The sequence below is a fragment of the Staurois parvus genome, unplaced genomic scaffold, assembly GCF_062004578.1.
Source record: "Staurois parvus isolate SC_StPar_1 unplaced genomic scaffold, SC_StPar_1.0 ptg003083l, whole genome shotgun sequence".
Lineage (NCBI taxonomy): Eukaryota > Metazoa > Chordata > Amphibia > Anura > Ranidae > Staurois > Staurois parvus.
The window spans coordinates 10-20,945 of NW_028320879.1; the positions used below are offsets into that span (position 1 = coordinate 10).

A 20,936-nucleotide genomic window follows, 5' to 3' on the forward strand; every position below is an offset into this window, starting at 1 on the left:
AATCCTTCACGGGATGCAGCGCTCTCACATATATTTTATTTATGGATTTATTACGCTCAGGACTGAAAAAGCAAATTTCCTCCTTTGTCAGGTAAATGTGTAATACTTCGTATTAATATTTAATATTTGCCTCTTGCAGCCAGTGACAAGCCCAAGGCAAAGTCGCAACTTTGAAGGATGATTTAGTGCTTTTAACTTGAATTGCAAAAAAATCAACCGTGAACGGAGGAGGGGGGAGAAAAAGTCTCCGAGGGACATGCAAGCTGCCTGATGACCGTATGGCACCATACTCCGGGGTTACCCCAAACACCCGAACCCCTAAGTCAACAACACCCCAAAATCGGTTCACAAAATGCTATGTACAGAATCGGATCGCATGGGTGTGAATACCTGTACGATCCAATCCGGGGTGAAAAAAAAAGGGTCCTGCGCTATTTTGCTGCGGATGCGGTGCGATTTGAGCCATACAAATTGCACCGCACAGAAATCGCATGTGATTTGCGCAGGAATGCGGGGCGGTTCATGTGCGAATCACATGCGATCTGCCACACAGCATCAGTGTGAACCCGGGCTGAAAAAGAGTCCTGTCCGATTTCTGAGCAGTGCCGTCTGGTTCAGGTGAAGATTACAGACTCATTGACTTCTATGGGAACCTTTTCCAAACTGCATACGTGTGACCAGGATAAAATCCTGACCTGAACCTGTCCTGAACCGCTCAACAATTACCGTGTCATGGAGCTGTGAAACCCGAGCTTCAATCCGCACCGCACATGTGTGAATCAGCTCTTAGCCTTTAAATGGTCTCTCAGTCTGGTTCAGTAGGAATCACAATCATGGGAAAGACTGCTGACCTGACACCATCACTGACACCCTCCATAAGGAGGGAAAGCCTCAAAAAGGTAATTGCAGAAGAAGTTGGATGTTCCCAAAGTGCTGTATCAAAGCACACTAATAGAAAGTTATGTGGAAGGGGAAAGTGTGGAAGAAAAAGGTGCACAAGCAGCAGGGATGACCGCAGCCTGGAGAGGATTGTCAGGAAAAGGCCATTCAGAAGTGTTGGGGACTTTCACAAGGAGTGGACTGAGGCTGGAGTCAGTGCATCAAGAGCCACCACACACAGACGGATCCTGGACATGGGCTTCAAATGTCGTATTCCTCTTGTCAAGCCGCTCCTGAACAACAAACAACGTCAGAAGCGTCTTACCTGGGCTAAAGAAAAACAGACCTGGTCTGCTGCTCAGTGGTCCAAAGTCCTCTTTTCTGATGAGAGCAACTTTGCATCTCATTTGGAAACCAAAGACCCCGAGTATGGAGGAAGAATGGAGAGGCCCAAGGACCCCGAGTATGGAAGAAGAATGGAGAGGCCCAAGGACCCAGAGTATGGAGGAAGAATGGAGAGGCCCAAGGACCCCAGTATGGAGGAAGAATGGAGAGGCCCAAGGACCCCGAGTATGGAGGAAGAATGGAGAGGCCCAAGGACCCCGAGTATGGAGGAAGAATGGAGAGGCCCAAGGACCCCGAGTATGGAGGAAGAATGGAGAGGCCCAAGGACCCCGAGTATGGAGGAAGAATGGAGAGGCCCAAGGACCCCGAGTATGGAGGAAGAATGGAGAGGCACAAGGACCCCGAGTTTGGAGGAAGAATGGAGAGGCACAAGGACCCCGAGTATGGAGGAGGAATGGAGAGGCCCAAGGACCCCGAGTATGGAGGAAGAATGGAGAGGCACACACTGCAAGATGCTTGAAGTCCAGTGTGAAGTTTCCACAGTCTGTGTTGATTTGGGGAGCCATGTCATCTGCTGGTGTTGGTCCACTGTGCTTCATTAAGTCCAGGGTCAACGCAGCCGTCTACCAGGAGATTTTGGGGCACTTCATGCTTCCTTCCGCAGACGAGCTTTATGGGGATGCTGACTTCATTTTCCAGCAGGACTTGGCACCGCCCACACTGCCAAAAGCACCAAAACCTGGTTCAATGACCGTGGGATTACTGTGCTTGATTGGCCAGCAAACTCGCCTGACCTGAACCCCATAGAGAATCTATGGGGCATTACCAAGAGAAAGATGAGAGACATGAGACCGAATAATGCAGAAGAGCTGAAGGCCGCTATTGAAGCATCCTGGTCTTCCATAACACCTCAGCAGTGCCACAGGCTGATAGCTTCCATGCCACGCCGAATTGAGGCAGTAATTGCTGCAAAAGGGGCCCAAACCAAGTACTGAGTACATATGCATGCTTCTACTTTTCAGAGGTCCGATATTGTTCTATGTACAATCCGTGTTTTATTGATTGCATGGAATATTCTCATTTTCTGAGATTGTGGATTTGGGGTTTTCATGAGCTGTAAGCCATAATCATCACAATGATGACAAATCACGGCTTGAACTATCTTGCTTTGCATGTAATGAGTCTCATATATTAGTTTCACCTTTTAAGTTGCTGCACTGAAATAAATCAACTTTTGCGCGATATTCTAATTTTTTGAGTTTCACCTGTAAATCTGCTAGTACATCTAACACTTCCCTCCCCCACCTAAGACTGACAGTGCTGCTGTCCAAAAAAAATGCACCAAAAACGCATCCCTCCATTGAAATGAATGCAACGCAGGAAAACGTGACAAATACGCATATGCGTTTTTCCTGCAGAGCAGTGTGAAGGTGGCCTTAGAGGCAGGAAAAAAAGTCATCGGTTGTGTGTTATTATTGTACAGGATTTATATTGCGCCAACAGTCTGTTCAGCGCTGTACAATGTGAGGGCAGACAGTACGGGGACAATACAATTGGGTACAGAAGGAATCAGAGGGCGTGTTTAGGCAGAGACCACACCCATAAACACGCATGAACTCTAGCCACGTTTAGGCGCGTTTGCGTGGTAATGCATTCTATTGCCCAGAGTAAATGAATATTGTGGCCAACAGAATGCATTACCACCAAACGCGCATAAAATACTTATGCAAACGCGTCTTTAGGCGCGTTATTTCAACCCTTTCGCTGCCAGAGCCGTTTTTACATTTTTTTTTGTACACGTTTAACACGTTCCCACCCGGCCTACAGCATATTGACGGCCCGGCGGGACACTCGCCGTTGTGACTGGGTGTCATATGACGTTGTGTCAAAACGAGCCGCTGAAGGGGCCGCGATCTGTCACCGGCTGGCCATGACATATCACTACATTGGCCCGTTGCCACCGTCATGTGACCAATCACAGCAGATCACATGTCGATTGTATACATGTCTTCATGTCATGCCATCCATTGTATACAATTGTGTTGCTAGCTGTGATTGGTCAAGGCAGTCACATGCAGGGGCGGACTGACCATTTGGAAACTCGGGCACTGGCCGAGGGCCCGGGGTCAGTAGGGGGCCCTTTTTCATAGGCTTTTTTGAGTTTGGGCAAGGACACAGGGGCCCCATCATCCCCTATTGCCCGGGGGCCCCATGAGTTGTCAGTCCACCCCTGGTCGCATGATACAGACAGGGCCAATCACAGCCCATCTGTATCATGTGATCAGCTTTGCCCAATCACAGCCATCTGTGGGCAGCACAGTGGCTAAATGGTTAGCACATCTGCCTGGCAGTACTAGGGTCATTGGTTTGAATACCAACCACGTCACCTCCTGCCTGGAGTTTCCATGTTCTTCCTGTGCCTGTGTGGGTTTCCTCCAGGTACTCCGGTTTCCTCCCACACTCCAAAGACATGCTGGTAGGTGAATTGGCTCCTATCAAAATTGGCCCTAGTATGTGTATGCAGTGGCGTCCCAAAGCAGGTGCAGGGGGTGCGGACCACACCAGGTGACACTTACCGCACGGGGTGACACTGGATCCGCTCCTCGAAAAGGTAAGTTGTAAAGCAAGCCAACGATCCCTGCAGGATGGATCCGATCTGCAGATTGGGGAGCATAATGGATCGGACTCCGATCCATTATACTCAATCCACAGATCCGATCCATTCTACGGGGATCGTCAGAGGGGGTGTCACCAAGTGTTATCGCACCGAGTGACACCAACCCTAGGGACACCCGTGTATGTGTATGAATGTGAGTTAGGGCCCTTAGATTGTACGCCCCTTGAGGGTTAAGGACCTTAGATTGTACGCCCCTTGAGGGTTAGGGTCTGATGTGAATGTACAATATATATGTAGAGCGCTGTGTAAATTGACGGCGCTATATAAGTACCTGAAATAAAAAAAATAAAAAATAAATCCGTATCATGTGATCAGCTTTGCCCAATCACAGCTAATCACAACAAAAGACTGAATGAATTAGTTTCATTCAGTAACAATGACTGCAAATATCAATGAAATACATCAGTATTAGCAATCATAATGTGTTAAAAAAAAAAAAATCCTGATCACTTGCCCAGAGTAGTTCAATGTTACTATGGTAACACTGTATTACTTTGGTCATAGTGTGCTAAAAAATAAAATAGTAAAAAAAAAAGGAAAAAATGTAATAAAAAATAAAAAAAATAATAGAAACATTTGAAAAAAAAATACAAATTCAATTACTATTATTATTTTCAAGTAAACCAATTAATTTACACGTATTTGGATTTTTTTTTTTAGCAAATAAATGTAGAATATATTTTTACCTAAATTTATGAAGAAATGTTATTTATTTATATAAATTTTATAACAGAAACGAAGAAAAGAGTGTTTTTTTTTCAAAAGTTTCAGGTGTTTTTTGTTTTATTTAGCAAATAATTTTAAAAATACCAGCAAAAGAAAGCTCTATTTGTGTGAAAAAAAAATGATAAAAATGTCATAGGGGTACAGTGTTGCACGACCGCGCAATTGTCATTCAAAGTGCGAGAGTGCTGAAAGCTGAAAATTGGCCTGGGCAGGAAGGGGGGTATAAGTGCTCGGTATTGAAGTGGTTAAAAAATAATTTTTGGCCTGAAGGTGACACAAAACCTCCAAACGTGATATATTTTCTGAAAGCAGACACCCTAGAGAATAAAATAGTGGTAGTTCCAATTTTTTATGTCACACGATATTACCACAGAGGTCTAGAAAATGCAAAAATTTCAGTAAAGGGCACACTAAAGTGAAATTTAGGGCACACAAAGGCAATAAATTACCCAAATTGTTGGTAAAATATAAAAAGATGAGGCTGTGCCGAGTAAATAGATACCCAACATGCCAAACCTTACATTGGTGTGCGCCCGTGAAATGGCGACAAACTTCAGTACCCCATATTTTCTATAGGCGACGCTTCAAAAGCCCCTACAGGTCATCAGTTTGGTGCTAGAGGTGTGGTGCTCTGGCATGAGCGGAGACATGTAACATGGTTATCGCAATCAATGTTTTCATTCGTAGGAGCCCCCCAATGCATGAGTTTACCTTAATGCGAGCTAATATGAGGGTGGGGGGACCTCAAAAAAATTTTGGGGGTGGGTGGAGGGGTGTTACGCGTTTTGGAGTAACTTGTTTTGTTTTTTTTTTACTTTTCTTTTTAAAATCATATAGGGGGCACAAAGTCCCCTGTGTGATGGTTTTTAGGTGACAGGTTCTCTTTAAGGAGACATGCAGGATCTAAAAGACCCCCAATGTCTCCTCTCCATGTATTCCAAAGCAGATCGCATTGCAATACATTCCTTCCCAGCTGTGCTAGCCGAGGAAAGTGACAGCCGTGACCCGGAAGTGACGTCGTTTACTCTCTCACTCCTACACCCGCCAGCTTCCGCCATGTCAGCCCCGGCCCGAAGATGGGCAAGTGGTGCCCGGAATACATGGGAGAAGCGCGCATGATGGGGGGGCGGGGCTGGCCACTGACCTAGGTCAATGTTCAGCTTTCAGCGCTGTCGCACTTTGAATGACAATTGCGCGGTCACGCAACACTGTATCCATATGAAATATTAATCCTTTTTTGAGACATATAGAGCTTTATTTTGGTGGTATTTAATCACCATTGGGGTTTTTTATTTTTTGACCAAAAAAATCATTTTTCTTCATTTCTGTTGTGCAAATAAGTATTTTTTTTCTCCTTCACTGATGGGCACTGATGAAGATGCACTGATGACACTGCATTGATGAGACTGCACTGATGGGCACTGATGAGGATGCACTGATAAGACTGCACTGATGAGGATGCATTGATGACACTGCATTGATGAGACTGTACTGATGGGCACTGATGAGGATGCACTGATAAGACGGCACTGATGAGGATGCACTGATGACACTGCATTGATGAGACTGCACTGATGGGCACTGGTGAGGATGCACTGATAAGACGGCACTGATGACACTGCATTGATGAGACTGCACTGTTGAGGATGTACTGATGGGCACTGATGACACTGCATTGATGAGACTGCACTGTTGAGGATGTACTGATGGACACTGATAAGACTGCACTGATGACACTGCATTGATGAGACTGCACTGTTGAGGATGTATGTATGGGCACTGATAAGATTGCACTGATGAGGATGCACTGATGGGCACTGATGAGGATACACTGATGACACTGCATTGATGAGACTGCACTGTTGAGGATGTACTGATGGGCACTGATGACACTGCATTGATGAGACTGCACTGTTGAGGATGTACTGATGGGCACTTATGGGGCTGCAATGATCAGTGCCCCGATTAGCAGTGTAGACATTCCCATGAGAATCGCCGGTACTGCTCATGAGAAGATTGTCGATAACCAGCAAGTCTATTTACATTGTGATCAGCTGTGATTGGACACAGCTGATTACATGGTAAAGGGCTGCTGTGATTGGCCCTTCACCTCTCTCTGTGATCAGCTGTGTCTGAAGGACATGACATGACCCATCAAAGATAAATTTGTTGAATTATCCTGATGAAGGGACCACTCCCCCTGATCACTCAGATAAATGTCCTGACAACTGTCTACCTCTGGAATGCATATGGCGGGTAGGACTGGCTTGTGTATTGTCGCTTATTACAGAATCTGAGCTGCTGATCCCAAACAGAGGTGATGGGGAGACTAGATTCCCATGTGATCCACTGACCTGTACCAAAATCTGGCCCAACACGAACAGTCCCCCTCAACAAGCCAGTCAGGCTGGCATTCATCATCACAATCTTCCAGCGTGGTGATAGAAAAGTTTTTCCAGACATCAGGAATTGAGCCACCAGTTGTCAGGTGGCTAAACTGAATCACCCTATCCAGGAATCCGAACGTGTCCTACTGGGAGAGAATTCTCTTTTTAGTACTCAGGCATGATGCTGCACATAGGGAACTGCTGAGCAAATGTCCAAGCACTTCACATTGGATATCTCTCACAGTGTTAGCAAGGACAGAACCAGCGCCAAAACTTTGGCAAACATGCCAGGAGCTGAAGCCAAGCCGAAGGAAAGCGCCTCAAACTGATAGTGGACCTCAAAGAAGTGTTGATGATTGTGGTAAATGGGGACATGAAGGTACACTTCCTTGATGGTGATCGATGCCAGTTAATCCACACCGACTCCAACCTGAACTTTTGTCCCTTCACAAAGATGTTGAGCACCTTCAGGTCCACAATTGGAGGCACCTCCCTCTTTATTCAGAATTCTAACACTATTTGAAATAGAACCCACAGAACCTTTTGAATGAGTGAACTGTGGACTATCACAGCTTGAGAGGCAAGTCCCTGAACCCCAGAATGAGGGTCCATCAGATGTTGGAGTGATAGTTGGAGACTGGACTGAAGGAAGTACTCCAAGAGGCAAGCTTGAAACTCTATTCTGTTAACCCAATTAAATCACTTTGCAAATGCAGTTGTCCAAACTGAGGGACAACCATTGATCCACAAAAGGATAGATGTCCCCCTAGCTTGGAAAACACCAGTGGTGGCAAACTGTCATGAAGAGTTGGACTGGCTGGGAAACCTTCGACTGCCAGGCATGTTGGGTGGCAAATCTTCAGTCAACCAACACACCAATGTGTGACGCTCCATAGCTACAAAAAAATATGCTTTTGAGTGAAAAGAGGGCCCAGATTTATGAACAGCCTTCTCTGATTTCATGACCTGCAGGATGAAGGTGCCCAGTGATCTCATTTAGCAAATCTTGCAAAAGTTGGTCATCCACACACAGCATGTCAGTCAAGCCTCTTTTGGATTTCTGATCCATCGACCTGCACTTTAGTCATAACAGCTGACAGAAGAACCACAGCCAAGATGGAAAGGCAGGACTGTTGCAAATCTACAGCTGCATCATAAATATATTTAAAAGGTCCTGAAGCAGTTGGTCCTTCAACTGAAGCAAAACCAAAACTTGGTGTAAAAGTTTAGCCCTGTCAATTTGAGAAACCATTGCTGAGGCCAGCACTGGTCCAAGTAAGGTTCCAGTATAGGACATGTAATGTTCTCCAACTATCTGTCCCTTGGGTCCTCAGTGGAGTGAGATTCCTCATTTTGAATGATTGTGGCCTTATTAGGTCTGGAAACTGGACGGTCCACCACTGGTGGGATGGGATTATTTCTTACCAAAGGCTCTCTCACCATGTTTGGTAGTTGGGATGGTGTTCTTGTTGACATAGGCAGCATTCCTCCTTCTCCAAACACGACGAGTTGAGTTGATGCCAAAGAGCTCGATTTTGGTCTCATCTGACCACAACACTTTCCACCAGTCCTCCTCTGCATCATTCAGATGTTCAGTGGCAAACTTCAGACGGGCCTGTACATGTGCTTTATTGAGCAGACATCTTGCAGGCACTGCAGGATTTCAGTCCTTGTCGGCGTGTGTTACCAATTGTTTTTTTGGTGACTGTGGTCCCAGCTGCCTGGAGATCATTGACAAGATCCTCACGTGTAGTTCTGGGATGATTCCTCACTGTTCTCATGATCATTGACACTCCACAAGGTGAGATCTTGCATGGTGCACCAGACCTAGGGAGACTGACACTTGTTTTGTGTTTCTTCCATTTGTGAATGATTGCACCAACTGTTGTCACCTTCTCACCAAGCTGCTTGGCCATAGTTTGGTAGCCCAGTCCAGCCTTGTGTAGGTCTACAATCTTGTCCCTGACATCCTCAGACAGCTCTTTGGTCTTTGCCATGGTGGAGAGTTTGGAATCTGATGGTTTGATTGCTCCTGTGGACTGATGGTTTGATTGCTCCTAATCTCAGCTTGTTACCTGTATGAAAGACACCTGGTAGCCAGAAATCCTGCTGAATGATAGGGGATAAAATCCTTATTTCCCTCATGAACATGCAGATCAGTCATCATTTGTTAGACGCATTTCTGCTGAATTTTTTGTTGCTATTCGGTCTCTCAGTGTTACACCGAACATTCCATGTAAGACCGATCATTTCTTTGTGAGTGGGCAAACATTCAAAATTAACAGGGGATCAAATACGCATTTCCTTCACTATACAGGCAGGTGTGTCCTTCTTCCCCAGGTCTGCAGTTTTCGGGTGACTAACCATCTGTGCTGGGCCACCAACAAATAACTGTGTGAAGAAAAAAACAGGCCCCCCAAGAGAGACAATCACCAGTGCTGGCCAACAGAGTTGGCTGTGATCTGTGCAGCGCTGGAGAGCAAAGATTCACAGGCTAATGTGTTGTCCTTGCTGCGCCGAGACCAAAGGACTGCCTACTCCCAATCTTCCTTCCTGCCACGAACAGGACATGTAGTAAGGGCAGAAAGCAAAAAACAAAGAGGTGGCTGTGGATTCCACCAGCAGGGACCACCTCTAGATTGTTCCTTTGTTTGTAGCTGGTGTCCTTCAGCTGCTGGTGACACTACAACCCATCGGTCAAGATCCTTTCATAGTTACAGTTGTGTTCAAAATAATAGCAGTCAGACATCACTAACCGGATCAATCACTGTTTTTGGTGGAAATTACATTTCTACATGGCAAATAATTTCCTAGCAGGTGTAGTAGAGTAATAGAAATCCAACAGACCCAACAGTCATGCCATGCATGCTGCTGATTCTGTGTCATTGAATCACTCATTGAAAGGGGCGTGTTCAAAATAATAGCAGTGTGGAGTTCTATTAGTGAGGTCATTCAGTCTTTGAAAAACAGGTGGCAATTATTGCCCTTATTTAAGGAAGGAAGGCAGCAAATGTTGTACATGCTGGTTACAGTGCATTTCTCTCTGAAATTCTGAGGAAAATAGGTCGTTCCAGACATTGTTCAGAAGAACAGCGTACCTTGATTAAAAAGTTGATTGGAGAGGGGAAACCATATAAACGAAGTGCAGAAAATGATGGCAAATGTTTTAAAATGGCAACCAAAACCTGAAAGACGCGGAAGAAAGCGAAAAACTACCATTGGAATGGATAGAATAGCCAAAATGGGGCGGACTCAGCCAACAATCAGCTCCAGGAAGATGAAAGAAGGTGTGACGTTCCCTGTGAGGACTGTTACAATTAGAAGACCCCAATGTGAAGCCAAGCTATCTGCAAGAAGTCCCCGCAAAGTCCCACTGTTGGGAAAAAGACGTGTGCTGAAGAGGTTACAATCTGCCAAAGAGCACATTGACTGGCCTAAAGAGAAATGGCGCAACATTTTGTGGACTGATGGAAGTAAGATTGTTATTTTTGGGTCTAGTGGGCGGAGACAGTTTGTCAGATGACCCCCAAACACTGAATTCAAGCCACAGTACACTGTGAAGACTGTGAAGCATGGTGGTGCAAGCATCATGATATGGGGATGTTTCTCATACTACGGTGTTGGGCCTATTTATCGCATACCAGGGATCATGGATCAGTTTGAATACATCAGAATACTTGAAGAGGTCATGCTGCCTTATGCTGAAGAGGAAATGCCCTTGAAATGGGTGTTCCAACAAGACAACGACCCCAAACACACCAGTAAATGTGCAACATCTTGGTTCCAGACCAACAAGATGGACGTTATGGAGTGGCCAGCCCAATCCCCGGATCTTCATCCAATAGAAAACTTGTGGGGTGACATCAAAAATGCCGTTTCTGAGGCAAAACCAAGAAATAGAGAAGAACTGTGGAATGTGGTCCAATCATCCTGGGCTGGAATACCTGATCACAGGGGCCAGAAGTTGGGGGACTCCATGCAACACAGATGTACAGCAGTTCTCAGAAACAGTGCGACTACAACCAAATATTCATGAAGTCATTCAAAGGAAAGCAAAATCTTCAAACATTTCTCAGTTTATATAGTGAATGTTTGAGTTTGTAAAGAAGAATACAAACACTGCGATTTTTTTGAACCGTCTAATATTCACTTTTCTTCCATTTTTTTAGAGGAACAACACAAATTTGATGTATTTTTCTTCATGTTTTTATTTGGAATAGAATGTGTCGTGTTCCCAATGCATTTGTGTGGATGGAAATAAAAGCTATTAGAAGGATTTTCAGCTTTATTCACTTTTTTCAACACGCTGCTATTATTTTGAACACAACTGTACATAGTCTGGCTGAAAAAAAGACAAAAGTCCATCCAGTTTATCCACAGAGAAAAAACAGGTTTTTGACTATACATAGCCTACTTTTTTTTTTCTTTAGGTATGGAGACGACAAAATGTTGCATAAACAAAAAATATGAGGTGCCAAGACAAAAGAACAGAACACATTCTCCTTTATTAAGGTTTACAATTGTAATATTAAACATTGTGAAACAAAAAAAAATAAAAAATAAAAAGGGGAAAAAAAAAAAAAAAAGTTATACTACAACTCCTACTAGGTACAGCATAGTTCTGTTATTGTGCCTGCTTGCAAAACATCCTTCTGCAGAATATTTCCTGCCTCCTGAGCTACATACATGATGGCTTCCCGGTACCGTCACCCCCGGCCCATCTTGGGTGACCTATTAAAAGTAACAGATAATCCATTAAACTTTTAAAAGAGTCCAATCTACGGAACGTAAGATGATCTTCCAGTCGCCTCTGCTGGAACATCTCTACCCCACCGCCACAGAAACTCTGCCTATGTACATCGAAAACTACTTAACTTAAATATTAACCCCTCTTCCCTCCCCCCTCCCCCCCCCTACCTGACTATTTTTTTCCCCCTCTACCACCCTCGCCTTCCCATACAAACCATTTCCCATTTATACGCCCCCACAGAACCTCCCATCCCCTCCCTTACAGAAGCTCCCGGTTATGTCGAATGCTTTTCAGGTAACAGCAAATTAAAAAAAAAAAAAAAAGTGCAGATGTGGAAAAACTAGGAGGGAGAAAAAAAAAAACAGGGAGCGAGGAAGGGAAGGGGGAGGGGTAACAAGAGAGTTGTCAGGGAGATGATGGAGCGGTGTGAGGAAGAAGTGGTCCCTTCGGGAATATTCGGAACGGTTAGGTTTTTAATTGTCCCGTTTGTGCACGAATGAGCTGAAAGAGAGAAGGTGGGTTACAAGGCATCCTATGTGCTCACAGAAAACACTCATTTCAGAACATTGACACTTCTACAGACAATAGTCCTACCTGACAACCGAATACGAGCTTCCTTCAATAATCTCCTTCCAAGTTGTGAGTGCTGCCTGTCCGCTGTGATCTCACCGCTCTCTAGTGAATGGATAGGCTGCATTCTCGGTGATGTCACCACTGTCTAGTGAATGGATAGGCTGCCTGTCCGCTGTGATCTCACCGCTCTCTAGTGAATGGATAGGCTGCCTGTCCGCTGTGATGTCATCGCTCTCTAGTGAACGGATAGGCTGCATTCTGTGATGTCACCGCTATCTAGTGAATGGATGGGCTGCATTCTCAGTGATGTCACCGCTCTCTAGTGAATGGATAGGCTGCCTGTCCACTGTGATCTCACCGCTCTCTAGTGAATGGATAGGCTGCATTCTCAGTGATGTCACCTCTCTCTAGTGAATGGATAGGCTGCATTCTCAGTGATGTCACCTCTCTCTAGTGAATGGATAGGCTGCATTCTCAGTGATGTCACCGCACTCTAGTGAATGGATAGGCTGCCTGTCCGCTGTGATGTCATCGCTCTCTAGTGAACGGATAGGCTGCATTCTCGGTGATGTCACCGGTCTCTAGTGAATGGATAGGCTGCATTCTCGGTGATGTCACCGGTCTCTAGTGAATGGATAGGCTGCATTCTCAGTGATGTCACCGCTCTCTAGTGAATGGATAGGCTGCATTCTCGGTGATGTCACCGCTCTCTAGTGAATGGATAGGCTGCATTCTCGGTGATGTCACCGCTCTCTAGTGAATGGATAGGCTGCCTGTCCGCTGTGATGTCACCTCTCTCTAGTGAATGGATAGGCTGCATTCTCAGTGATGTCACCGCTCTCTAGTGAATGGATAGGCTGCCTGTCCGCTGTGATGTCACCTCTCTCTAGTGAATGGATAGGCTGCATTCTCAGTGATGTCACCGCTCTCTAGTGAATGGATAGGCTGCCTTCTCAGTGATGTCACCGGTCCCTAGTGAATGGATAGGCTGCATTGTCAGTGATGTCACCGCTCTCTAGTGAATGGATAGGCTGCCTTCTCAGTGATGTCACTGGTCTCTAGTGAATGGATAGGCTGCATTCTCAGTGATGTCACCGCTCTCTAGTGAATGGATAGGCTGCATTCTCAGTGATGTCACCGCTCTCTAGTGAATGGATAGGCTGCATTCTCAGTGATGTCACCTCTCTCTAGTGAATGGATAGGCTGCATTCTCAGTGATGTCACCGCTCTCTAGTGAATGGATAGGCTGCATTCTCGGTGATGTCACCGCTCTCTAGTGAATGGATAGGCTGCCTGTCCGCTGTGATGTCACCTCTCTCTAGTGAATGGATAGGCTGCATTCTCAGTGATGTCACCGCTCTCTAGTGAATGGATAGGCTGCCTGTCCGCTGTGATGTCACCTCTCTCTAGTGAATGGATAGGCTGCATTCTCAGTGATGTCACCGCTCTCTAGTGAATGGATAGGCTGCCTTCTCAGTGATGTCACCGGTCCCTAGTGAATGGATAGGCTGCATTGTCAGTGATGTCACCGCTCTCTAGTGAATGGATAGGCTGCCTTCTCAGTGATGTCACTGGTCTCTAGTGAATGGATAGGCTGCATTCTCAGTGATGTCACCGCTCTCTAGTGAATGGATAGGCTGCATTCTCAGTGATGTCACCGCTCTCTAGTGAATGGATAGGCTGCATTCTCAGTGATGTCACCGCTCTCTAGTGAATGGATAGGCTGCATTCTCAGTGATGTCACCACTCTCTAGTGAATGGATAGACTGCCTTCTCAGTGATGTCACCGCTCTCTAGTGAATGGACAGGCTGCATTCTCAGTGATGTCACCGCTCTCTAGTGAATGGATAGGCTGCATTCTCAGTGATGTCAGCACTCTCTATGAATGGATAGGCTGCATTCTCCGTGATGTCACCGGTCCTTAGTGATTGAATAGGCTGCATTCTCAGTGATATCACTGCTCTCTGGTGAATGGATAGGCTGCATTCTCCGTGATGTCAGCGATCCAGCACTATGCCCATCTGCAGGGGCTCTCTCCTCACACCCTGTAAGCAAGTGGCTTGCAATGGGGCACACAAAGAAGAGGAGCCAAGAGTGGCAGTGGGAGATTTAAGAAAAGGAGGTCTGGGGCCACAGCCGGTAAGTATGGCATGCTTGTTATTTTATTAATGATAACAAATACCTTTACAAACATTTTAAGACAAAGTGCATCCATTTGAACTGACGTAAAGTAACCTCCCCAGCACAGGGGCGAACTGACAACTCATGGGGCCCCCGGGCATTAGGGGATCATGGGGCCCCTGTGTCCTTGCCCAAACTCAAAAAAGCCTATGAAAAAGGTACCAGGGGCATCTCATGGGGCCCCCTACTGACCCCGGGCCCTCGGGCAGTGCCAGAGTTTCCAAATGGTCAGTCCGCCCCTGCCCCCGCCCCTTCCACGAAAGCATACTTACCTGGTGGATCTGACAACCACAGCCTCCGATTCATGTTTAAATCCAGAGCTGCGAGTCTCGCTGTCCTGGCCCTACCTGTGCATTACAGCCCCATAGACTTCTGCCATCTCTTAGACAAAGGAGGCTGTAATGCGAAGGGGAGGCCAGGAGAGCGATTTGCAGTGTCGGATGTAAACCCCATAGATTGCGGTCCTCAGATCTCAGTCAGAATGGATCTGCGGAGGAGAAGGGTGGGTTACTTTAGGTCAGCGCAAAAGGGGCAAACAGAACAAGTCCACTTCTCCTTTAATGAACATGCCCTGCTCTCCGGACGTGGAGCTGACAGCTCCTGATGAGACTGATTGCTCCGTGATAACAAGGCTCCGTAACCTGATGAAGGGAAGAAGTGTGGTGCCAAGCTCAGCAATCAGATGTGTGATTTGATTTTTTAGCCATAGCCAGAAAATGTAACAGCTGCAATCTGGACGACTGCAATGGCTTTAATAAATGAGCCCAACTGTCTTTTCCGTATGCTGAAGCTACCAAGCAGCTGCTGATGGGAAATGATGGCAAAATCACAGCCCCACCCATTGGCTGCTACTAGGTACTGCAACCATGAAAGACAGAATTATTTATTATAGGTACTTATATAGCGCCGTCAATTTACACAGCACTATACATACATATTGTACATTCACATCAGTCCCAAGGGAACTGGTTACGAGTTCCAGACTAAGAATAGGAAACACAGATCTGTGGGGAATTTGTTTCTACCGTGCAGCACCTGCAAACCTACCCACAACACACTTACGAGATCTCTGGTACCTGCAGGGGTGGACTGACCATTTGGAAACTCGGGCACTGCCCGAGGGCCCGGGGTCAGTAGGGGCCCCATGAGATGCCCCTGGTACCTTTTTCATAGGCTTTTTTTGAGTTTGGGCAAGGACACAGGGGCCCCATGATCCCCTATTGCCCGGGGGGGCCCCATGAGTTGTCAGTCCGCCCCTGGGTACCTGCAACCTGACCCAACCCAGTCCATAGTTTGCGCATGCAAGCAAACATGAAACCCACTGTGACGGGAGTCACTTTGGGTGGGGGGCCCATGGAACACAGCTCACTTTGGAGGGGTGGGGAGACCCATGTCTCAGCTCCCCATATCCCTATTATGTGTAAGTCACCCTGTGCCTGTTAGGGGTACAGGGTGATCTATCCTAATATTGGGTAGACATGTCTAGGCAGGGTGGGGGTTGTGGATTGTTTAGCGTTATGTGGTTGCATCCCATTGTTCTATTGTGTGTCTTGCTTGGGAGCAAACTATTATGGGATGTATGTGTTTACATGTATTGGCTTGGTGGGGGTCTCCAGCAGCCCTCCCTCCTGATGGGACTGCCTGCTGTGTGAAGTTTGAATACCTGTGTGTCTCTTGTTGCTAAGTGTAGATTGCCATGCCCTGTGTCTTTATGCAGGGAGAGGGATTGTATGGGATGTATGTCTTTGTGTGTATTAGCTTAGTGGGGGGGGGGGGCAGCAGCCCTCCCCCCTGATGGGACTGTCTGCTGGTGTGAAGTTTGAATACCTGTGTGTCTCTTGTTGCCAAGTGTAGATTGCCCCGCCCTGTGTCTTTAGGCAGGGAGGGGGATTGTATTGGATGTATGTCTTTGTGTGTATTAGCTTAGTGTATGGGATGTATGTTTTTATGTGTATTAGCTTAGTGGAGGGGGGGGGGGGGTGGGTCTCCAGCAGACCTCCCTCCTGATGGGACTGTCTGCTGGTGTGAAGTTTGAATACCTGTGGGTCTCTTGTTACTAAATGTAGATTGCCCCGCCCTGTGTCATTATGCAGGGAGGGGGGATTGCCCCGAGTGTGTAAAAAGCCAGTTCGAGTTTCAAATAAAGAGTTCAATGTTCAGACAAACTGGTGTTGTCTAGTCTTGCATGGTCGGCTGTGGTGTCTGTGGTCGGTGTTCAGACGGGGAAGAGGTATTCTAACGGAAGTACCCAAGCGCAGACTGGGGTCGGTTCCGTTACACCCACCTTTACAGGTGGTATGTAACCACAATGGCTGCTTTTATACTGTGGCGCATCTATGGTCACACTGCGCTCAGACACTGCCACTTTTTCCCAACACAAGACTTTCTCCTGTTGCATAAATACCTCATTTATTCTAGCTTTGTTCTAAACCAGCCCCATTTTTAGGGAATTCATTTGAGAATTTCTCATTTCTGCTCACCTATCACCAGTCGTATCGGCGGGATGGACGGGCTGTGCTGTCTTCAGGTCCTTGGATGGCGAGTCTCTCCTCTGGGGCTGCTCTCCTATATGGCAAGCCCCTTTGACTCCGGTAACGGGAGGTCTCCCTGTGCCATTCTTCATTAAAACCAGCAGCATCATCTAAATACAAGCAAGGAAATAATACAATGAACTCAGAGATCCCTTCCAATTATTAGGCATGACTCTCACTGTGCACATATAGAAGGCACTGGGATCTGGATAATCAAAAATTAGATTCCCTAGAAGTAGTAAGGAAGAAAATAATTGCAATTGAAATTGCAGTTCAATGTTTCTAAATGTAAAATAATGTGTCAAATGTGTCTAGGGAAAAAGAATCCATTGAGAAGGTACAACATTGGGGGTAGAGTGTTGGCCAGCACTACTACAAAGGAAAAGGACTCGGGAGTACTTATTTCAGATGATTGCAAAATGAGAAAACAGTGTGGCCAGACAGTGGGGAAAGTGAACAGAATTCTAGGATGCTCCTTCTTAGAGGGGTTACCAGCCGGAGCAAGGAGGTCCCGATTCCCTAATAAAGATCTTTATATCACTAGAGGGGTCTCCAGTGGGAGGAAGGAGGTCCTGATTCCCTAATAAAGATCTTTATATCACTAGAGGGGTCTCCAGTGGGTAGAAGGAAGTCCTAATCCCTCTATATAGATCTTTATATCACCAGAGGGGTCACCGGCAGGAGGTCCTGATTCCTCTATATAGATCTTTATATCACTAGAGGGGTCACCGGCAGGAGGAAGGAGGTCCCGATTCCTCTATATAGATCTTTATATCACTAGAGGGGTCACCGGCAGGAGGAAGGAGGTCCAGATTCCTCTATATAGATCTTTATATCACTAGAGGGGTCACCGGCAGGAGGAAGGAGGTCCTGATTCCTCTGAATAGATCTTTATATCACTAGTGGGGAAACCGGCGGGAGGAAGGAGGTCCCGATTCCCCTATATAGATCTTAAAATCACTAGAGGGGTCACCGGCAAGAGGAAGGAGGTCCTGATTCCTTAATATAGATCTTTATATCACTAGAGGGGTCACCGGCAGGAGGAAGGAGGTCCTGATTCCTCTACATAGATCATTATATCACTAGAGGGGTCACTGGCGGGAGGAAGGAGGTCCTGATTCCTCTATATAGATCTTTATATCACTAGAGGTATCACCGGCGGGAGGAAGGAGGTCCCGATTCCCCTATATAGATCTTAAAATCACTAGAGGGGTCACCGGCAAGAGGAAGGAGGTCCTGATTCCTTAATATAGATCTTTATATCACTAGAGGGGTCACCGGCAGGAGGAAGGAGGTCCTGATTCCTTAATATAGATCTTTATATCACTAGAGGGATCACCGGCAGGAGGAAGGAGGTCCCGATTCCTCTATATAGATCTTTATATCACTAGAGGGGTCACCGGCAGGAGGAAGGAGGTCCTGATTCCTCTACATGGATCTTTATATCACTAGAGGGGTCACCGTCAGGAGGAAGGAGGTCCTGATTCCTCTATATAGATCTTTATATCACTAAAAGGGTCACCGGCAGGAGGAAGGAGGTCCTGATTCCTCTATATAGATCTTTATATCACTAGAGGGGTCACCGGCAGGAGGAAGGAGGTCCTGATTCCTCTACATAGATCTTTATATCACTAGAGGGGTCACCGGCAGAAGGAAGGAGGCCCGGATTCCTCTACATAGATCTTTATATCACTAGAGGGGGTCACCAGCAGGAGGAAGGAGGTCCTGATTCCTCTATATAGATCTTTATATCACTAGAGGGGGTCACCGGCAGGAGGAAGGAGGTCCTGATTCCTCTGTATAGACCTTTATATCACTAGAGGGGTCACCAGCAGGAGGAAGGAGGTCCTGATTCCTCTGTATAGATCTTTATATCACTAGAGGGGTCACCGGCAGGAGGAAGGAGGTCCCGATTCCTCTATATAGATCTTTATATCACTAGAGGGGTCACCAGCAGGAGGAAGGAGGTCCCGATTCCTCTATATAGATCTTTATATCACTAGAGGGGTCACCGGCAGGAGGAAGGAGGTCCTGATTCCTCTATATTATTATTATACAGTATTTATATAGCGCCAAAGGGTTTGCTCAGCGCTGTACATTAGAATGAGGGACAAAACATGAGACAATACAGTAGCAAAACAATACACAATACATGAGGGGTTAGAGGGCCCTGACCTTTCGAGCTTACAGACTAGGAGGGAGGGGATAGTGCTACAGGAGGAAGTGGCTGTGGGGGATGGAATGGAGTGAGGAGTGGAGAGGATCGGCTGTTAGGCGAGGGCGGGGTAGGCTTCCCTGAAGAAATGCATTTTCAGGGTGCGCCTAAAGGTGAGGAGGGTAGGTGACAGTCTGATGGATCGGGGTAGAGAGTTCCAGAGGATGGGGGAAGTCCTGGAGAAGTCCTGCAGTCGGGCGTGGGAGGTGGAGACTAGGGAGCTAGAGAGTAGGAGGTCTTGCAAGGAGCGAAGATTACGGGTTGGGTGGTATTTGGGTATCAGGTCGGTGAGGTAGCCTGGGGCAGCGCCATGAATGGCCTTGTATGTCTGTGTTAGTAGTTTGACTTTGATGCGTTGGGCAATTGGGAGCCAGTGGAGGGAATGACAGAGGGGGGTGGCAGAAGTGGATCGCTTGGTAAGGTGGATGAGTCTGGCCGCTGAGTTCAGGATAGACTGGAGCAAGGATAGTTTGTTTTGGGGTAGGCCGGTGAGAAGGGTCCAGGCGTGAGATAATAAGGGAGTGAAAAAGTTGTTTATATAGATCTTTATATCACTAGAGGGGTCACCAGCAGGAGGAAGGAGGTCCCGATTCCCCTATATGGATCTTTATATCACTAGAGGGGTCACCGGCGGGAGGAAGGAGGTCCTGATTCCTCTATATAGATCTTTATATCACTAGAGGGGTCACCGGCAGGAGGAAGGAGGTCCCGATCCCTCTATATAGATCTTTATATCACTAGAGGGGTCACCGGCAGGAGGAAGGAGGTCCCGATCCCTCTATATAGATCTTTATATCACTAGAGGGGTCACCGGCAGGAGGAAGGAGGTCCTGATTCCTCCATATAGATCTTTATATCACTAGAGGGGTCACCGGCAGGAGGAAGGAGGTCCCGATCCTTCTATATAGATCTTTAGTTAGACCTCATTTGAATACTGTGTCCAGCTCTGAAGATCTCACTTACAAAAAGATATTGATGAGATATAACGAGTCCAGAGACGGGAAACAAAAATGGTGGAAGGTCTGGGGGGGGGGGGGGGGGGGGGGTGGATAAAACATATCAAGAGCGACTTTAGGAACGTAACATGTCCAGTCTGGAGGAAAGAAGAGAAAGGGGAGACATGATGGGCACCTCTAAATCCATCAAGGGGGTGAATAAGGTTCAGGAGGGCGGGATTTTAAACATGAAACCAAAATCAAGAACACGGGGACATGACTGGAAACTAACTGGAGGGAAGTTCAAAACTAATCTCAGAAAATACGACTTTACTGAAGGAGTAGTTGATGCTTGGAATAGACTTCCAGCAGAGGCAGTGAGCCAGTCAACAGTAAATGGCTTCGTACATGAATGGGACAAATACAGATCTATATAAAAAAAAAAAAGTTAATAACAAACCCAAAAAGAACAAAACAAAAACAAGAAAAAACTGGCAGACTCGAAGGACCACTCGGTCTCTTTCTGCTGTCACTGTTCTATGTAATGAAGGAAGGGAGGCAGACACCTTGTGGTGGATGGTAAAGCACTGCCTCCCTGGAACCCCACTTCATGTGCTGCATGAGGAAGGAGAGAAGGCGTGCATAAACATTTAGGGTACATTCAGACCTCCAATGCAGAGCCGCTGGCATGTGTGTGTGCATCCACATCGAAGCTGTGTGCATACGCACTGCCGGCA

General features: G+C 46.6%; 1 long non-coding RNA gene across 1 annotated transcript; it reads right to left on the reverse strand.

The window, feature by feature from the left end:
- Positions 1 to 11,500: 11,500 nt before the first annotated feature.
- Positions 11,501 to 18,352, reverse strand: LOC149428621 (uncharacterized). Its single transcript, XR_016310704.1, has 2 exons — positions 16,999 to 18,352; positions 11,501 to 12,265 (listed from the first exon to the last, which is right to left on the reverse strand). It is a non-coding gene; the product is annotated as an uncharacterized LOC149428621 (long non-coding RNA).
- Between the last annotated feature and the right edge of the window lie 2,584 nt (positions 18,353 to 20,936).